We start from the raw sequence: 16917 nt of genomic DNA, 5'->3' as shown, positions 1-16917 counted from the left end.
GCACCCTTCACGACCGGCCCTGCACCCACAGCGTGCTACCTCTCAGGAAGCGTGTGTGCTGTGCCTTCTTTTGGGCAGCATCAACAAGGCTCAGCTCCTTCAGGGGCTACACTCTCCATTTTTTTGGAGTCCAGGTATGGGCATCTCTGCTCCTATAGCCTGCCCCTTCCTTGCGGTCACCCACTATGTGCCAGCTGGCCTAAAGCCCTGCCATGCGGTGCTAGGCTTTCGGGACTGGCACTTGTTGGCTTCAGGAGCAGGTGCCACGCAGCAGGGCATTCTGACACCTGGCCTAACCCCTCTCTCCCCAGATCGTGTCCCCAGATAAAGATTCCTCCCTGAGGGCCATGTCTTGCTAGGCCCAACCCCTGCAAGAGGCCCAAAGTCTCGTGACTCTGTCCACTCCCCCCCATGGCATCCCGTTCTACAGTAAGCACCCCAGAAAGCAGGTTTGGGGGATGGCATAATGCCCACTGCGTTGTCACTGCCTTGCTTGGGTCAATGATGAGAACTCATATTGTCTCGAAGAGAGATGATGACCTAAAAATCATGCTCAATAGGATTATGCTGAGGCTCAATGGAGGAGACCATGCTGAGTCAACATCCGAGGTTGCTTGTGGTCCTGGGGGAGTGCTGTAGTTTGGGGCTTGAGGCAATGGATCCCTCGAAGTTCTCCGCTGTAGCTATGGCCTTACTGTGGGCCTCCAAGTGCCCAAAGGACCTCAGGCCTTCGACCTTCCTTGCTGACCCATTCTCCCTCCCAGGACACCTCCCATGGAGCCATTGCTTAGCACCTGGTTCTCCTGTGTCTTTCAGTGGGCAGTGGTGGCCAGGGTCTCCACAAGACCTCAAACATGGCAGGTGAGGGGAAGCCACTAGGCTTGGAAGGCAGCGGCAGATGCCATTGGGGTGGGTTTGCATGGCCCATGTCTGGGTGGCGGCTGCATGGACATCGGACTGGGAGCCCTGGATGTCTGTAGCAGGTGGACTTCCCCCTTGAAAGTCCGCCCTTGGACCATCTCATGTGCAGGGGAAGCAATAGTTTGCATGGGTCCCTGACAAGGACTGGAAATTGTAAGTGCGCTAACATCAGCCCACATTCAGCTGAGGGCTCTTGCTGCTTAATGGTTTACCCCATGGCCCCATCCAAATGGTGGATGGGGGCCCATTGGGCCACTGGCATTTGTCCACCTCGGCCCTGAGCTGTTCCTGAAGTGCTGGCTCTTGGCAAGTTGCCCCCGGTGGGAGAGCCCAGAGCTCCTGTCACATGTACTCAACTCCCAAAGAGCTTGACCCCACTCGGGGCAGCTGGGGAGCTCCCCTCCTGATCCCTTGGGCCATAGAGACAGGAAGAGCCCACCGGGTCTAGGAGGGGAATCTCGAATCCCTGGGGCAACAGGTGGTAGCCCTGGGCCTCTCACAGCATCACTCTAGACCTGAGGGTGTGATCCAGGGGAAGAGGCCCCGCAGGTGCAGGGGGACGCCCCCCTTGTACGGCAGATAGTGGGTGGCATGCCTTGGTTGCATGCACACGTCTTTGGCCCAGCTTCCATTCCTCTGGAATGACAGGTGAGTGGAGCCACTGGGCTTCGAGGGAGGCCATAGATGCCATCTGGAGTGGGTTCAGGAAGCCTGTGTCTAGGTGGCGGCCCCATGGGGGTCAGACTGGGATCCCTAGATGGCCGGAGAGGGTGGATTTCCCCATTGAAGGTCCAACCTTGGGCCATCCCAGGTGCAGGGGAATCAAAAGATTGGCTGGGTCCCTGACATGGACCAGAAAGTGAAGTGTTGCCGCTGTCAGGCAACGATCAGCTGAGGGACCTCGCTGATCCACAATGTGCCCCATGTGCCCATCCAAATGGTGGATATAGGCCCCTTGGGGCCGCTGGTGGCTGTCCTGCTTGGACTTGCAGTGTTCATGAAGCCCCAGACCTTGGCAAGTTGCCCTGGGCCAGAGAGCCCAGAGCTCCTGTCACATACACCCAATTCCCAAGGAGGTTAGGCCCCCTCAGAGCAACTGGGGAGTTCCCCTCTCCAATCCCTTGGGCCACCAAGACAGGAAGAGCCAACCTGGCCTAGGAGGGCAATCTTGAGTCCCTGGGCGCAACAGGCAATGTCCTTGGGCCCATCATCGCAGCACTCTAGATCTGAGGGAGTGATCCTGTTGATGAGGCCCAGCAGGTGCAGGGAGAGGGCCCCCATGCATGGTGGAAATGGGTGGCATGCCTCGTTGTGAGCATGCTGTTGGCCCAGCATCCATTCCTCTGCCCTTGGGACCCTGAGGGCTGTGGGTCCCCATGTCCTTGAGGGCACCAGCCCAACTTCAGGTGTCAGAGATGGCCAATCTGTGGGAGGGCGAGGGCCTGACTGTACATACCAGGGCACTCACCCTTCATGCCTGGCCCAGAGTCCACAGCATGCTACCTCTCGGGAAACCCGTTTGCTGGGCCTTCTGGGGGCAGCATCAGCAAGGCTCGGCTCTCATAGGGACCACGCTCTCTGTTGTTTCGTGGTCCAGATATAGGCATTTCTGCTCCTGTAGCTTGCCCCTTCCATGCGGTACCCCACCATATGCTAGCCAGCTTCACACCTTGCCACATGACACCAGGCTTTCCGGACTGGCAGCTTTTAGCTACAATGGCAGTTGCCACAGAGCAGTGCATTTTGACACCTCGCCTACCGCTCTCTCCCCAGATCCTGTCCCCAGATGAACATCCCGCCCTGAGGGCCAAGTGTGCTAGGACCAGCCACTGCAAAACGCCCAATGTCTTGTGTCCCCCCCCCCCCCCCCAGGCATCCCACTCTACAGTAAGTACCCCTGGTAAGCAGGTTCGGGGGATGGGAGAGCACCCCACGTCACCACTGGCTTCCTTGGGTCAATGATGAGAACTCATATTGTCTTGAAGAGAGATGATGACCTAAAAATCATGCTCAATAGGATTACACTGAGACCCAATGGAGGGGACCATCCCGGAGTCAGCATCCCGAGGATGCTCTGTGCCCTGAGCGAGGACTGCAGATTGGGGCTTTAGGCAACTGTTCCCTTAAGGGTCCCTGCTGTGGCTGTGAACTGACTGTAGGTCTCCAGGTGCCCAGGAGTGGATCAAGCCTTGCCTGCCAACCTGTTCTTCTTCCAGGGACAGCTCCCGTAGAGCCATTGCTTTGCAACCCTGATCTCCTTGTGTCTTTCACGGGCCATGGTGTCCATTGTCTCGGTGCAGCCACAACTATGGCAGGTGAGTGGAAGCCACTGGGCTTGGAGGGAGGCTGACAGACATCATTGGGGTGGGTTCGTGAAGTCCATGTCTGGGTGGTGGCCACATGGAAATCGGGCTGGGGACCCTTGATGTTGGGAGAGAGTGGACTTCCCCTTGAAGGTCCACCCTTGGGCCATCCCTCATGCAGGGGAAATGAAAGATGGGCCGGGTCCCTGACAAAGACTGGAAAGTGCAGGGACATCACCGTCGCCCAGTTCAGCTGAGGGATCTTGCTGCTTCATAGTGGGCCCCATGGGCCAGTCCAGATGGTGGACGTGGGCACCTTGGGACAACTGGCTGCTGTCCCCCTCAGCCCTCGGCTGTTCCTGAATTCCCTGCACATGGCAAGCTGCCATGGGCGGAAGATCCCAGAGATCCTGTCACACGCACCTGACTCCCAAGCAGCTTGGGCCCCCTCAGGACAGCTGGGAGCTCCCCTTCCCCATCCCTTGGGCTGCCATGACAGGAAAGGACCACCAGGTCTAGGAGGGGAATCTCAAGTCCCTGAGCACAATGGGTGATGGCCCTGGGCCTCTCGCCCTGACACTCCAGACCTGAGGGAGTGATTCATGGGAAGAGGCTTAGCAGGTACAGGGAGAGGACACCCCTGCCCGGCAAGCAGTGTGGAGCATACGTTGGTTGCATGCACATGTTTGTCCCCCCATGTCCCCCCCATTGCTCTGCCCTGGGGACTCTGGGGGCCGTGGGTCCCATGTCCTCAAGGGCATCTGCCCACCTCCAGGTGTCACAGATGGCAAATCCGTGGGAGGGTGAGGCCTTGGCCCTACCTACCAGGACAAGCTCCCTGCACGCCATGCCCCGCTCCCATACCGTACTACCTCTCAGGGAGTCTGTGTGCTGGCCTTCTCCTGGGGGACAGCCTCAGCAAGGCTCAGATCCCTCAGGGGCCATGGACTCCATTGTTTCGGGATCCAGGTATGGGCATCTCCCGTCCTGTAGTCTGCCCCTTTCTTTGGGTTCCCACCATGTGCCAGGTGGCCTCATGCCTTGCCATGTGGTGCCAGGATTTCAGGACTGGCAGCTGTTGGCCTCAGGGACAGGTGTCACAGTGCAGGACATTTTGACAGCTGGCCTACGCCCTCTCTCCCCAGATGCCATCCCCAGATGAAGATCTAGCCCCGAGGTCCAAGTCTTGCTAAGCCAAGCCCCGGCAAGAGGCCCAAAGTCTCATGCCCCCACCTCCCTCCCAGGGCATCCCACTCTACCGTAAGCACCCTGGGTAAGTAGGTTTGGGGGATGGGACAGCACCTGCCTGCGTCACCATTGCCTTGCTTGGGTCAATGATGAGAACTCATAATGTCTCGAAGAGAGATGATGACTTAAAAATCATGCTCAATAGGATTACACTGAGGCCCAGTGGAGGGGACCATCCCAGAGTCAGCATCCCGAGGATTCTCGGGGCCCTGGGGGAGTGCTGCAGTTTGGGGCTTGAAGTGACCAATTCCTCAAGGCTCCTAGCTTTGGCTGTGCCTTGACTGTGTGCCTCCAGGTGCCCAAGAGGGGCTCAGACCTTTGGCCTTGCCTGCCAACCCATCCCCCCTCCCAGGACACCTTCTGGGGAGTCATTGCTTAGCAATCCTGGTCTCCTTGTGTCTTTCAGCAAACCGTGGTGTCTAGGGTCTTGGTGCGACCTTGACAATGGCTGGTGAGTGGAAGCCACTGCACTTGGAGGGAGGCCGCAGACATCGTCGGGGTGGGTTCATGAGGCCCGTGTCTGGGTGGCGGCCACATGGGAATCGGGCCGGGATCCCTGGATGTCCGGAGAGGGTGGACTTCCCCCATGAAGGTCCGCCCTTGGGCCATCCCACATGCAGGGGAAGGGAAAGATGGGCTGGTTCCCTGACAAGGAGTAGAAAGTGCAGGGACGCCGCCATCACCCAGGTTAGCTGAGGGATCTTGCTACTTTACGGTGTACCCCATCGGCCCATCCAGATGGTGAACATGGGCCCCTTGGGACCACTGGTGGCTGTCCCTCTCAGCCTTCAGCTGTTCCTGAAGCTCTGGTGCTGGCAAGTTGCCCTGGGCAGAAGAGCCCAGAGCCCCTGTCACATGCACCCAACTCCCAAGGAGCTTGGGCCCCCTCGGGGCAGCTGGGAGCTGCCCTCCCTGATTCCTTGGGCTGCCGAGAGAGGAAAGGACCACTGGGTCTAGGAGGGGAATCTAAAGTCCCTGGGCACAACGGGCAATGGCCCTAGGCCTCTCACCCTGACACTCTAGACCTGAGGGAGTGATTCATGGGAAGAGGCTCAGCAGGTGCTGGGAGAGGCCCCCCCTCTCCCAGCAGGCTGTGAGCAGCATGCCTTGGTTCTGTGCACATGTTTGGCCCAGCATTCATTCCTCTGCCCTGGGGACTCTGGGGGCCATGGCTCCCCATGTTCTTGAGGGCACCTGCCCAACTCCAGGTGCCACAGATGGCCAATAAGTGGGAGGGCGAGGCATTGGCCCTACTTACCAGGACACGCACCCTGCAAGCTGGGCCCCGCTCCCACACCATGCTACCTCTTGGGAAGCCTGTGTGCCAGGCCTTCTCCTGGGGGGTAGCTTCAGCAAGGCTTGGCACTCTCGGGGCCATGGTCTCCATTGTTTCAGGGTCCAGGTATGGGCATCTTTGCTACTGTAGCCTGCCACTTCCTTGTGGTCCCCTGCCATATGCCGGCAAGCCTAACACCTTGACAGTGGTGCCAGGATTTTAGAACTTGCAGGTCTTGGCCGCAGGTGCAGGTGCCCCAGACCAGGGCATTTTGACACCAGATTTACCCCTCTCTCCCCAAATCCCATCCCCAGATGTAGATCCAGCCCTGAGGGCCATGTCTTGCTATGTCCAGCCCCTGCAAGAGGCCCAAAATCTCATGCCCCTGCCCCACCCCACCCCCCGGCATCCTGCTATACAGTAAGCACCCCAGTAAGCAGGTTTGGGGGACAGGAGAGTGCCAAACCGTGTCACCACTGCTTTGCTTGGATCAGTGATGAGAACTTATATTTTCTAGAAGAAAGAAGATTCATCCTCCCAGGACTCCTCCCAGGGAGCCATTGCTTAGCAACACTGGTCTCCTTTTGTCTTTCAGTGGGCCATGGTGGCCAGCGCCTTGACAGGGGCCTCAACCATGGCAGGTGAGTAGAAGCAACTGGGCTTGGAGGGAAGCTGCAGATGCCATTGGGGTGGATTTGGGAGGCCCATGTCTGGGTACTGGCTGCATGGACATTGGACCAGGAGCCCTGGATGTCTGTAGAGGGTGCACGTCACCCTTGAAAGTCCGCCCCTGGACCATCTCATGTGCTGGGGAAGCAAAAGTTTGCGTGGGTCACTGACAAGGGCCAGAAAGTGCAGGGACACCGCCATCAGCCCACGTTCAGCTGAGGGCTCTTGCTGCTTCATGGTGTACCCCATTGGCCCACCCAGATGGTGAACGTGGACCCCTTGGGCCACTGGTGTCTGTCCACCTTGGCCCCGAGCTGTTCCTGAAGTGCTGGCCCTTGGCAAGTTGACCCGGGTCAGGGAGCCCAGAGCTCCTGTAGCATGCACTCAACTCCCAAGGAGCTTGGACCCAATCAGGGCAGCTGGGGACCTCCCCTCCTGATCCCTTGAGCTGCGGAGACAGGAAGGGCCCACTGGGCCTAGGAGGGGAATCTCAAATCCCTAGGTGCAATGGGCAATGGCCTTGGGCCTATGGTCGCAGCACTCTAGACCTAAGGGACTGATCCCAGGAAGAGACCCAACAGGTGCAAGGAGAGGGCCCATTGCATGGCGAGCAGTGGGCGGCATGCTTTGGTTGTGTGGACACGGTTACCTGGCATCCATTCTTCTGCCCTTGCGGCTCTGGGGGCTATAGCTCCCAATGTCCTCGAGGGCACTTTACGAGCTCCAGGTTCCACAGATCGCCAATCCGCGGGAGGGCAAGGGCCTGGTCCTACCTACCAGGGAATGCACCCTTCACGCCGTGCCCCCCACCCACAGTGTGTTACCTCTCGGGAAGTCTGTGTGCCAGGCCTTCTGGGAGGCGGCATCAGCAAGGCTCAGCTCCCTCAGGAGCCATGCTCTCCATTGTTTTGGGGTCCAGGTATGGGCATCTCTGCTCCTGTAGCCTGCCACTTCCTTGTGGTCCCTCGCTGTGAGACAGGTAGCCTTATGCCTTGTCACATGGCACCAGGCTTTTGGGACTGAAACTCTTGGCCACAGGAACAGGTGTCCCAGTGCAGGACGTTTTGAGAGCTGGCCTGCCCCTTTCTTCCCAGAGGCTGTCCCCAGGTGAAAATCCCGCCCTGAGGTCCAAGTCTTGTTAGGCCAACCTCTGGCAAGAGGCCCAACATCTAATGCCATTGCCCCCCTCCTGGGGCATCCCGCTCTACAGTAAGCACCCTGGGTAAGCTGGTTTGGGGGACGGGAGAGTGCCCGCCTGCATCACCATTGCCTTGCTTGGGTCAATGATGAGAACTCATATTGTTTCGAAGAGAGACGATGACCTAAAAATCATGCTCAATAGGATTACACTGTGACCCAATGGAGGGGACCATCCCCATGTCAGCATCCAGAAGATGCTCGGGGTCCTGGGGGAGTGCTGCAGTTTGGGGTTTGAAGCGACCATTCCCTCAAGGCTCTCCATTGTGGCTGTGGTCTGACTGTGTACCTTGGGCCATCTGCCCTTGGGCCATCCCATGTGTAGCCAAAGTTTGGCCAGGTCCCTGACAAGGACCGGAAAGTGCAGGGATGCCGCCGTCAGCCCACGTTCAGCCGAGGGCTCTTGCTGCTTCAGTTGTGCCCCATGGGCCCATCCAGATGGTGGACATGGGCCGCTTGGGGCCACTGGCGTCTGTCCCTCTTGGCCCTTGGGTGTTCCTGAAGCCCCAGCCATTGGTAGTGTGCCCCAGGTGGGAGAGCCCAGAGCTCCTGTAAAAAACACCTGACTCCCAAGGCGCTTGGGCCCTCTCAGGGCAGCTGGGGAGCTCCCCTCCCCGATTCCTTGGGCCGTCAAGACAGGAAGACCCCACCTGGCCTAGGGGGGGAATCTCGAATCCCTGGGCACAACAGTTGATGGCCCTGGGCCTTTCATCATAGCACTGGAGACCTGAGGGAGTGATCCTGGGGAAGAGTCCCAGCAGGTGCAGGGAGAGGCCTCCTGCATGGAGGGCAGTGGGCAGTATGCCTTGGTTGCGTGCATGCAGTTTGCCTGGCATCCATTCCTCTGCCCTTGGGGCCCTCAGCGCTGTGGCTTCCTGTGTCCTTGAGGGCATGTGCCCAGCCCGGGTGCCACAGATGGCCAATCCTTGGGAGGGTGAGGGCCTTGCCCTACCTACTAGGGCATGCACCCTTCACACCTGACCCTGCACCCACAGTGTGCTACCTCTCTGGAAGCCTGTGTGTCAGGCCTTCTGGGGGCCATCATCAGCAAGGTTCAGCTCCCTCGGGGGCCGCACTCTCCATTGTTTCGGGGTCCAGGTATGGGCATCTCTGTTCCTGTAGCTTGCCCCTTCCTTGCAGTCCCCCACTGTATGCCAACCAGCCTTAGACCTTGCCACTCGCTGCCAGGCTTTTGAGATTGGCAGCTCTTGGCCACAGGAGCAGATGCCCTGGAGTAGGGAGTTTTGACAGCTGGCCTACCACTCTCTCCCCAGATCCCATGTCCAAGGACCCTTCTACACCTTTCAGCCCCTGCAAGAAGCCCAAAGTTCATGCCCCTGCCCGCCCCCCCGGGGCATCCCATTCTACAATAAGCATCCTGGTAAGCACATTCAGGGGATGGGAGAGCACCTGCCCATGTCACCACTGCCTTGCTTGGGTCAATGATGAGAACTCATATTGTCCCAAAGAGAGATGATGACCTAAAAATCATGGTCAATAGGATTACGCTGAGGCCCAATGGAGGGGACCATCCTGGGGTCAGCATCTCGAGGATTCTTGGGGCCCTGGGGGAGCACTGCAATTTGGGGCTTGAGGCAACAGATCCTTCGGGTCTCCCTGCTGTTGCTCTGGCCTGTCTGTGGGCCTCCAGGTGCCCAAGAGCTACTCCAGCCTTTGGCCTTGCCTCCTGACCCATTCCTCCTCCCAGGACACCTTCTCATGAGCCAATGCTTAGCAACCCTCATCTCCTTTTGTCTTTCAGTGTACCTTTGTGGCCATCATCTTGGCATAGCCTCAACAATGAGATTTGATTCGATGCCTCTGGAGCTATTTGAAGGTCTCAGATGTAAACAGTTGGTGGGAAGTTCCACATGATGCAGCTTCGGCACTTCTCTCTTGGTGGGACACCTTCATGGCCAGTGAGGGTTGACTTCTCCTTGAATGTCCTCCCTTGTCCTTTGGCAACTCCACCTGATGAGTACATTTGGCCATCCTCCTGACATGGTCTCGAATATCCAGGGAGATCTCCACTCTGCCACCAATCTCCTACTACATTTCCCACCCCCTGCCATCGAGTTCTCAGCTTTAGCAACCTCTGTTTGATGCTGGTCTCTTTCAGGAAATGCCATTTTATTTTGAAGAGAATTTGTTTGTCCGGTGAGGTGTGGTGAATCAGGCCTTTGTCCCTGCTGTCCACTTTTGGTGTTTCAGGAAATTGCCTGTACTGAGGCTCCCAGCTGGAGGTTTGCAGCTGGATCCCCCTAGCCAGCCTTCAGAAGAGGGGAAGCCATCCCCTGAGGGGTGCTTCCTGTTTTCTTATGAACAACACTGTTTTTTCTGGACAATTTCTTGCAGATTTCTGGCAGATTACAATCCAATTGTAATCTCTGACTGAAACACAGCTAGATAATCATCAAATCATACTGAAATAGCAGGAATTCTTATCCTTCTCCACAGCAGCTTAGACAGAGAAGGCCATGTGGCCAAAATTAGGATGCATTGAGACATGATTTTTGGTAGAATTGGATCCCTGAGATCCTGGCCAGTTTGGGCCTCTCATCATGGAAAAGGCAAGAGAGAGTGGAGTTCATGTGGCAACATCTAGAGAAATACATCCCCCTACATTGCCTGGGAAAAGCTTAGAGGCTCATTTTTGTTGTTTTTGTAGCCAGAAGCTTTTGAGGACTGTAGTTTTATATTTGGCGGGCTTTTTTTGTGATTGATATTTGAGGGCACTGTCCTTGTCCTGGAGAAAAGGCAAGCAATCTACCCTGGCCAAATGGTGGGCCCTGAGTATCACCTGGGCACAGTTGTGGGCGATTATTTGCTCCTCTTGGACCATATTTGTGGTAAGTCACTTTCACAGAGTGGCCTCTTAGGATACAAAGGATCCAGTGATTTCCATTTCCCTTCTACACCTTTCAGCATAAATGCAGAGTCACCTGCCAAGTGCCGCTCATCCCTGACATTGGCTGCATAGTTTCTTGCTCCACATCCTAGGACCCTGTGCTCTTCTTTGTTAAATATCCCGTAGTTCCAGCACACTGAATCCCTCCCCCAGAAGTCCAGGACAGTCTCTGTCCACACTCTATACCTAAAGCCTGGATTTTTAAATGATATCCAGCTTGGTTGGGATAGAATATGGATGGCACTCTGTTGCTCCTGGAGAGAAAGCAGGAAAACAACCTGGAGTTGGACAGTGTGAAAACAGTGACTGAAAAATACCTAAGACATTCATGGGGGAGATAATTTGCTCTTCTTAGAGTGCTTCCCTGAGGAAAGCAAGCACTAAGACCCCTTTCCAGGGACAGAGGAGCTGGCTGGGACTGTTTCCCTTCCCCACCCCTCAGTATAAACATAGAACCAGCTTCCATAAATAGCACAATGCCTACAGTGACTTCCTAACCCACTTATTCAGGTCACGCACCCCTTTGCTATGCCAGCACTGCCCTTGTAGTACAAATTCGCTTCACTCCCAGTGTGGAGGACCCCTTCTTCAGAAGACCAGCATAAACCCCTAATCACACCACATCTTCTGACCATAGAGTTCTGCAAAGCCTCCGTGCTATCAGAAGTAGCATCAGATCTCATTTAACATGGAAACCAGAGCACACCTAGTTAAAACTCACCCACTCTGACCAAGTTCCAAACACTACCTACTGAAGAGCCTCTGAAGATGACTGGCCTGCAGGATAGAGCAGCCAAAACACAGCAGCAGAGTGCATGCAGCACACAACAGAGACACTCCCTGAAGCACCAGGCGCTGGATATTATATGAATTTCTTCTTAACAAAGCCATTACTCTCAGAAGCAGGAAATATAACAGGCTTTTCTAACTCAGAGAAGAAAACAGAGGCTTAGACAAAATCCCAAGACAGTGTAATTCATCCCCCAAGAAAGAACAAGATAAGGTCATGGCCAGAGATCTAATCAAAACAGATATAAATAATATGCCTTATGGAGAATTTAAAGCAATAATCACCAACATACTCACTGGGCTTGAGAAAAGCATAAAAGACAACAGGGAGGCCCTTACCACAGAGATAAAAAAGTTAAAAAAAACAGTCAGAAATTAAAAATTCAATAACTGAGATTCCAAACTGATGGGATGTAATGACCATGAAGATGAAAGAAGCAGAGGAACAAATAAGTGATATGGAAGACAAAATAATGGGAAACCATGAAGCTGAAAAAAAAGAGAAAGAAAAATTATGGAACACAAAAGTAGATATAGGGTATTCAGTGTCCCTGTAAAGTGTAATAACATTTGTATTATAGGTGTCCAGATTAAGAACAGAGGCAAAAGCGGACAGAAAATTTAATTGAGGAAATATTAGCTGGAAACTTCCCCAATCTGGGGAAGGAAACAGATATCCAAATCCAGGAGGAACAGAGACCTCCTGTTAAAATCAACAAAAGCAGGCCAACACCATGACCTATCATATTTAAACTTGCAAATTATAGTGACAAAGAAAAGATGTTAAAGCAGCACGACAAAATAAGTACCTAACTTATAAGGAAAGACCCATAAAGCTAGCTATATATCTTTCCACAGAAACGTGGTAAGCCAGAAGAAAGTGGCATGATATATTCAACATGCTGAATCGGAAATATCTGCTGCAAAGAATACCCTATCCACAAAAGCTATTAGTCAGAGTAGAAGGAGAGAAAAAGAGTTTCCCAGACAAAACTAAAGAAGTTTGTGACCACTAACTCAGCCCTGCAAAAAAATATTAAAGGAGACTCTTTGAATAGAAAGGAGAGACCAAAAGTGACAAAGACTAGAAAGGCAAAGAGAATCTCCAGAAACAATGACAAAACAAGTAATAAAATGGCATTAAATACATATCTGCCAATAATTACTGAATGTAAATGGACTAAACACCACAACCAAAAGATCTGGAATGTCAGAATGGATAAAAATCCAAGACCTGTCTATATTCTGTGCACGAGACTCGTTTTAGACCTAAAGATTGAAAGTGAGGGGATGGAGAAATATTTATCATGCAATAGCACATCAAAAGAAAGAATAGCAGTACTTATATTCAACAGACTAGATTTTAATCCAAAAACTGTAACAAAAAATGAATGAAGAAAGGTACTATATCATAATAAAGGGGTCTATCCAACAAGAAGATCTAACATTTGTAAATATTTATGCTCCCAAATGGGGGGACACAGATATATAAAACAATTAATAACAAACATAAGGGACTCATTGATAATAATACAATAATAGTAAGGGATTTTTTTTTATTCTTATGTTAATCCCCATACATTACATCATTAGTTTTAGATGAAGTGTTCCATGATTCATTGTTTGTGCGTAACACCCAGTGCTCCATGCAGAATGTGCCCTCCTCAATACCCACCACCAGGCTAACCCATCCTCCCACCCCCCTCCCCTCTAGAACCCTCAGTTTGTTTTTCAGAGTCCATCGTCTCTCATGGTTCGTCTACCCCTACGATTTCCCCTGCTTCATTCTTCCCCTCCCGCTACCTTCTTCTTCTTTTTTTTTCTTAACATATATTGCATTATTTGTTTCAGAGGTACAGATCTGAGATTCAACAGTCTTGCACAATTCACAGTGCTTACCAGAGCACATACCCTCCCCAGTGTCTATCACCCAGTCACCCCATCCCTCCCACCCCACCCCCCACTCCAACAACACTCAGTTTGTTTCCTGCGATTAAGAATTCCTCATATCAGTGAGATCATATGATACATGTCTTTCTCTGTTTGACTTATTTCACTCAACATAATACCCTCCAGTTCCATCCAAGTCGTTGCAAATGGCAAGATCTCATTCCTTTTGATGGCTGCATAATATTCCATTGTATATATATAGCACATCTTCTTTATCCATTCATCTGTCGATGGACATCTTGGCTCTTTCCACAGTTTGCCTATTGTGGACATTGCTGCTATAAACATCAGGGTGCATGTACCCCTTCGGATCCCTACTTTTGTATCTTTGGGGTAAATACCCAGTAGTGCAATTGCTGGATCATAGGGTAGCTCAATTTTCAACTTTTTGAGGAACCTCCATACAGTTTTCCAGAGTGGCTGCACCAGCTTGCATTCCCACCAACAGTGTAGGAGGGTTCCCCTTTCTCCGCATCCCCGCCAACATCTGTCGTTTCCTGACTTATTAATTTTAGCCATTCTGACTGGTGTGAGGTGGTATCTCATTGAGGTTTTGATTTGGATTTCCCTGATGCTGAGGGATATTGAGCACTTCTTCATGTGTCTGTTGGCCATTTGGATGTCTTCTTTGGAAAAATGTTCATGTCTTCTGCCCATTTCTTGATTGGATTCTTTGTTCTTTGGGTGTTGAGTTTGATGAGTTCTTTATAGATTTTGGAGACTAGCCCTTCATCTGATATGTCATTTGCAAATATCTTCTCCCATTCTGTCGGTTGTCTTTTGGTTTTGTTGACTGTTTCCTTTGCTTTGCAAAAGTTTTTTATCTTGATAAAGTCCCAATAGTTCATTTTTGCCCTTGCTTCCCTTGCCTTTGGCGATGTTTCTAGGAAGAAGTTGCTTTGGCTGAGGTCAAAGAGGTTGCTGCCTGTATTCTCCTTTAGGATTTTGATGGACTCCTGTCTCACATTGAGGTCTTTCAACCATTTGGAGTCTATTTTTGTGTGTGGTGTAAGGAAATGGTCCAGTTTCATTCTTCTGCATGTGGCTATCCAATTTTCCCAACACCATTTGTTGAAGAGACTGTCTTTGTTCCATTGGACATTCTTTCCTGCTTTGTCGAAGATTAGTTGACCATAGAGTTGAGGGTCCATTTCTGGGCTCTCTATTCCGTTCCATTGATCTATGTGTCTGTTTTTGTGCCAGTACCATGCTGTCTTGATGATGACAGCTTTGTAATAGAGCTTGAAGTCTGGAATTGTGATGCCGCCGGCTTTGCTTTTCTTTTTCAACATTCCTCTGGCTATGCGGGGTCTTTTCTGGTTCCATATAAATTTTAGGATTATTTGTTCCATTTCTTTGAAAAAAGTGGATGGTATTTTGATGGGGATTGCATTGAATGTGTAGATTGCTCTAGGTAGCATTGACATCTTCACAATATTTGTTCTTCCAATCCATGAGCATGGAACGTTTTTCCATTTTTTGTGTGTCTTCCTCAATTTCTTTCATGAGTATTTTATAGTTTTCTGAGTACAGATCCTTTGTCTCTGTGGTTAGATTTATTCCTAGGTATCTTATGGTTTTGGGTGCAATTGTAAATGGGATCGACTCCTTAATTTCTCTTTCTTCTGTCTTGTTGTTGGTGTATAGGAATGCCACTGACTTTTGTGCATTGATTTTATATCCTGCCACTTGACTGAATTCCTGTATGAGTTCTAGCAGTTTTGGGGTGGAGTCTTTTGGGTTTTCCACATAAAGTATCATATCATCTGCAAAGAGTGAGAGTTTGACTTCTTCTTTGCCAATTTGGAGGCCTTTGATTTCTTTTTGTTGTCTGATTGCTGTGGCTAGGACTTCTAATACTATGTTGAATAGCAGTGGTGATAGTGGACATCCCTGCCGCGTTCCTGACCTTAGGGGGAAAGCTCTCAGTTTTTCCCCATTGAGAATGATATTCGCCGTAGGTTTTTCATAGATGGCTTTTATGATATTGAGGTATGTACCCTCGATCCCTATACTCTGAAGTTTTGATCAAGAAAGGATGCTGTACTTTGTCAAAAGATTTTTCTGCATCTGTTGAGAGGATCATATGATTCTTGTTCTTTTGTTAATGTATTGTATCACATTGATTGATTTGCGGATGTTGAACCAACCTTGCAGCCCAGGGATAAATCCCACTTGGTCATGGTGAAAAATCCTTTTAATGTACTGTTGGATCCTATTGGCTAGTATTTTGGTGAGAATTTTTCCATCCATGTTCATCAGGGATATTGGTCTGTAATTCTCCTTTTTGATGGGGTCTTTGTCTCGTTTTGGGATCAAGGTAATGCTGGCCTCATAAAATGAGTTTGGAAGTTTTCCTTCCGTTCCTATTTTTTGGAACAGTTTCAGAAGAATAGGTATTAATTCTTCCTGAAATGTTTGGTAGAATTCTCCTGGGAAGCCATCTGGCCCTGGGCTTTTGTTTATTGGGAGATTTTTGATGACTGCTTCAATTTCCTTAGTGGTTATAGGTCTGTTCAGGTTTTCTATTTCATCCTGGTTCAGTTTTGGTAGTTGATACATCTCTAGGAATGTATCCATCTCTTCCAGGTTATCTAATTTGCTGGCATAGAGTTGCTCATAATATGTTCTTATAATTGTTTGTATTTCTTTGGTGTTGGATGTCATCTCTCCTCTTTCATTCATGATTATGTTGATTTGGGTCATTTCTCTTCTCTTTTTGATAAGTCTGGCCAGGGGTTTATCAATCTTGTTAATTCTTTCAAAGAACCAGCTCCTAGTTTCGTTGATCTGTTCTACTGTTCTTTTAGTTTCTATTTCATTGATTTCGGCTCTGATCTTTATTATTTCTCTTCTCCTGCTGGGTTTAGGCTTTATTTGCTGTTCTTTCTCCAGCTCCTTTAGGTGTAGAGTTAGGTTGTGTACTTGAGACCTTTCTTGTTTCTTGAGAAAGGCTTGTATTGCTATATACTTTCCTCTTAGGACTGCCTTTGCTGCATCCCAAAGATTTTGAACAGTTGTGTTTTCATTTTCATTGGTTTCCATGCATTTTTTTAATTCTTCTTTAATTTCCTGGTTGACCCATTCATTCCTCAGTAGGATGCTCTTTAGCCTCCATGAATTTGAGTTCTTTCCGACTTTCCTCTTGTGATTGAGTTCTAGTTTCAAAGCACTGTGGTCTGAAAATAGGCAGGGAATGATCCCAATCTTTTGGTACCAGTTGAGACCTGATTTATGACCTAGGATGTGATCTATTCTGGAGAATGTTCCATGGGCACTAGAGAGAATGTGTATTCCGTTGCTTTGGGATGGAATGTTCTGAATATGTCTGTGAAGTCCATTTGGTCCAGTGTATCATTTAAAGTCTTTATTTCCTTGTTGATCTTTTGCTTAGACGATCTGTCCATTTCAGTGAAGGGGATGTTAAAGTCCCCCACTATTATTGTATTGTTGTCGATGTGTTTCTTTGCTTTTCTTATTAATTGCCTTATATTATTGGCTGCTCCCATGTTAGGGGCATAGATATTTACAATTATTAGATCTTCTTGTTGGATAGATCCTTTAAGTATGATATAGTGTCCTTCCTCATCTCTTATTACAGTCTTTGGTTTAAAATCTAATTTGTCTGATATAAAGATTGCCACCCCAGCTTTCTT

At 50.6% G+C, this 16917-nt stretch overlaps 5 non-coding genes across 5 annotated transcripts; all 5 read left to right on the top strand.

The window, feature by feature from the left end:
* Positions 1-495: 495 nt before the first annotated feature.
* LOC118023285 lies at positions 496-576 on the top strand. Its single transcript, XR_004682750.1, has one exon. It is a non-coding gene; the product is annotated as a small nucleolar RNA SNORD115 (small nucleolar RNA).
* A 2297-nt stretch (positions 577-2873) lies between these two features.
* On the top strand, positions 2874-2954 carry LOC118023276. Its single transcript, XR_004682741.1, has one exon. It is a non-coding gene; the product is annotated as a small nucleolar RNA SNORD115 (small nucleolar RNA).
* A 1598-nt stretch (positions 2955-4552) lies between these two features.
* LOC118023278 lies at positions 4553-4633 on the top strand. Its single transcript, XR_004682743.1, has one exon. It is a non-coding gene; the product is annotated as a small nucleolar RNA SNORD115 (small nucleolar RNA).
* A 3061-nt stretch (positions 4634-7694) lies between these two features.
* LOC118023292 lies at positions 7695-7775 on the top strand. The gene has a single exon (XR_004682757.1). It is a non-coding gene; the product is annotated as a small nucleolar RNA SNORD115 (small nucleolar RNA).
* A 1275-nt stretch (positions 7776-9050) lies between these two features.
* LOC118023282 lies at positions 9051-9131 on the top strand. The gene has a single exon (XR_004682747.1). It is a non-coding gene; the product is annotated as a small nucleolar RNA SNORD115 (small nucleolar RNA).
* The last annotated feature ends 7786 nt before the right edge of the window (positions 9132-16917 follow it).

The sequence above is a fragment of the Mirounga leonina genome, unplaced genomic scaffold (genome assembly GCF_011800145.1).
Source record: "Mirounga leonina isolate KUSES-001 unplaced genomic scaffold, KU_Mleo_1.0 Mir_178, whole genome shotgun sequence".
Lineage (NCBI taxonomy): Eukaryota > Metazoa > Chordata > Mammalia > Carnivora > Phocidae > Mirounga > Mirounga leonina.
The sequence above is the reverse complement of the archived record's forward strand: the minus strand, read 5'-3'. Positions and strand labels throughout refer to the sequence as shown.